Here is a 3,334-nt window from a genome sequence, read left to right on the forward strand (position 1 = left end):
ATTATAATTGACATTAGCTGCAACAAGTTATCTTAAGGTTCTATTATTTGCATCAGCCATATTTTGCAATAAGTTGTCAATTTCAGTATATGACTCTAACTCGTTAACACTAACAACTCTATTAAGTCTACGACGTAAATGAAATGTTCTATCTATTTCAAGTTCAAGAGAATGAAGATTCACAGAACTAGCCCTAGTCATGCATCATCATAACAATGCAATGCAAAATAACAATTCTAAAAATTCCAACAATGTCCCTAATGCTAAAATTTAAGTGAAAAATCAAAAACCATATAAAATAAAATCCAAAATATATAAAACTACCATAAAAAATTTCTAAAAATCAAATAAAGGCAACTCAAATTTTTTTGGAATTTTTTGAGAATATGACAGATTCAAAAAATTGAAAAAAGGGTCTAAACGAAGGAATTTGGGATTTTGATTGTTGTTTCCCGTATAAGTTCCTTATACGAGACTCCATTTCCTTGATTTTGTTTCTGATTTTCTGGCGAAATTTTGGAGCAATCTGAGATAGTCACCTGAAAATAGGGTTAATATTGTTATCAAAGAGTCACCAACAATGGCGCCAATTTGAAACGTTGTCGCGCACGAGTCAAATGCAATTGATAAAATGTAAATAAAGGTAATAAACGTTGTCGGACTCATTCTCTCCACGACCTCTATCTCCTTTAAAATAATAATACACAAGAAAACAAATGCTTTTTTTTTTTTATCAATAATTAATGAAAAACAAAAAAAAACCTTTAATAAGAAGGTATAATATAATAAATGGGGCCGGGGTTACCGGTCAAAACCACTAGATCTGATTATGTCCCACTCCCTGCGTTTGATCTGGTAATTCATTATTTATTTTGCTTTCATTCTTAAATATAATTTCATCTTTTTTTTCTTAAAGATTTTTGTTCTTTCAATTTCAAAAAATATGCTGAAAATTTTATGATTTAGATCTATGTAACTAGCTAACTAGACGTAACCATGAACAAATATACCTATACAATATTTTGCTTATATATAATACCTTATATATTCCTTTTCATTCTTATTTAATTAATTTCTATTGAACATACAAGTAATTTTGCAACCCTTGTATGCTCAATAGAAATTAGTTAAATAAAAATGAAAAGGGAAATTGCAAAGTCTACTCCATCTTAATGTTAGTAGCCAATCACCAAGAAAAATTGTGAACAAAAAAATTAAATGTTTACTACCATCTTATTATTAAATGGATTGAAATAAGGTAAATTTTTAGAAACTTGAAGTTTTATTGTGTTTGTTCGAGTAAAATCAATTCAAAAATTAGAGTAAATAAAAATAGCTTAATATAATAAATTGATATGATATTGAATGATAAAATAATAAATATTGGATGAAACAAAACTTTAGGATAGCATAGCTAGTGTTAACCAAAAAAATTAAAATTCATGGGGATACGTTGTTTCAAAGGATCATGAGTCAGGAGGTACAAAATACAAATAGACATGTGTTGTGGTGCATGCATGAGTTACAAAAGAAGATGACATCAAATATTTGGAAGTATATATGTATTAGTTAACAATATATAACAATTGAATTAGGTTAATAGTTTTTACTTTGTGATCAATAAAATCTAATTCAAATGTTATTTGATTGATCTCTGCTTCACTAATTACAATTGATCGCGAAAATATATCTAGTTAGTATTTGTTGGAAACACATTTGGATCACATAGCACATATTAATTGATAAAGGTTAGCAACACATTTTAATGAATTGTTTCCCATCAAAACATTTAATAATTATTATTATATCTTTTAATTATTCTCTGCACCGTAGTGCAGTGTGATATATAGATAGAAGAGAATAAGATGGAAAGTTTAAAAAGTTTATCAAATTTGAGAAACTACTATCAAGAAAACACATTAACGAGTACATATGAAAAAGGTGAATCATGTTTAGAAGGTGGAAAAGAAGGACTAAGGAGACATCAACGTACATATTCTGATAGCATGTTATGTGATCAGCAACAAGAAGTAGTACCTTATTGGTTGAATGATTTACTTGATGATGATGAACCTACAGAGTTAGAAGAGAAGCCTTTTTCATGCAGGACTCATAGACGTTCATCAAGTGACTCCATAACATACTTACATAATAACACAGTAATAATTAATGATTATGAAATCAAGGAACAACCCTCATTTCAACATCATCAAACTAGAACTACTGATTCAAAATGAGGTGGTGTTAAAAGGTATATTATAAATTAAGTCAATGAAAATAATCAGTTAATTTGTTGTTTAATTATTATTATAACGATTATTACAGGCATTCAGCTCAACAGTATCGAGCCAGGAAAGTTCAATATATTGATGAACTAGAAAAAGGTATCCAATTTTTACAGGTATTGATGAGTATTGATGAATTTTAAAATTGGTAATAGAAGAAATTGTATTATCACATACACATTAATACTTTCTTGTAGGCATAAGGATATGAAGTTTCAGCGGAGCTTGAATTTCTTGATCAGCAAAACCTGATATTAGGTATGGAGAACAGGGCCCTCAAACAACGCTTGGACAGTTTATCCCAAGAGCACTTTGTCAAATGCTGTGAATACTAACTATTCTTAATTAACTTATATGTCCCTTAATTGCTCAAACATTTGCTAATTAATAATTGGTTTTTATTGTGTATGTGGTGGATGAATGGCACATAAATAATACAGTGGAGCAAGAAATGCTTGAGAGAGAGATCACAAGGCTTCGAAATCTTTATCAACAACAACAACACAAACAGCAGCAAAAGCAACATTATGGTAGGAATGGATCTAAACGTCAACTAGATCTTGATTCCTCTATTGCAAAACTTTCTTTGAAGTATAAGGGAATTGAATTGCAGAAATAAAGATAGTTTGATCAGATTGTGAGGTATCATTCAAAAAAAAAAAAATAGTAACAATAAGCATATTCAAATATATATTTTCTCTAGTTTACATAGTAAAATGTCCCAAGTATAGTGGAACGGATCGATGTTGTAGAACAAAATTCTATCCAAATTGGCAGCTATCATTAATAAATATCATGCAAACATGCATTATTAGTAATATACTTTAAATTCAATATCACATAATTAACTGATTCTGCGTAAGTTATGTTGTACTCTTTCTACACATTAAACATCTTTAATTTCAGCAAAATTATTTTTATCTATTACTCGAATTATCTATCTTTATTTATATATCTTGGGCATCCATTGTTCAAGTACCAAAGTTTTTTTTTGACTTCCTTATGCTTCTTCTACAATAGAACATAATAAGATTTTAAGTAGCCATAGT

The 3,334-nt window shown here is 28.8% G+C and overlaps 1 pseudogene; it reads left to right on the forward strand.

Moving 5' to 3' along the window:
• Nucleotides 1-1,865: 1,865 nt before the first annotated feature.
• LOC105851458 (uncharacterized) lies at nucleotides 1,866-2,842 on the forward strand (annotated as a pseudogene).
• The last annotated feature ends 492 nt before the right edge of the window (nucleotides 2,843-3,334 follow it).

Source organism: Cicer arietinum, chromosome 5 (assembly GCF_000331145.2).
Source record: "Cicer arietinum cultivar CDC Frontier isolate Library 1 chromosome 5, Cicar.CDCFrontier_v2.0, whole genome shotgun sequence".
Classification (NCBI taxonomy): Eukaryota; Viridiplantae; Streptophyta; class Magnoliopsida; order Fabales; family Fabaceae; genus Cicer; species Cicer arietinum.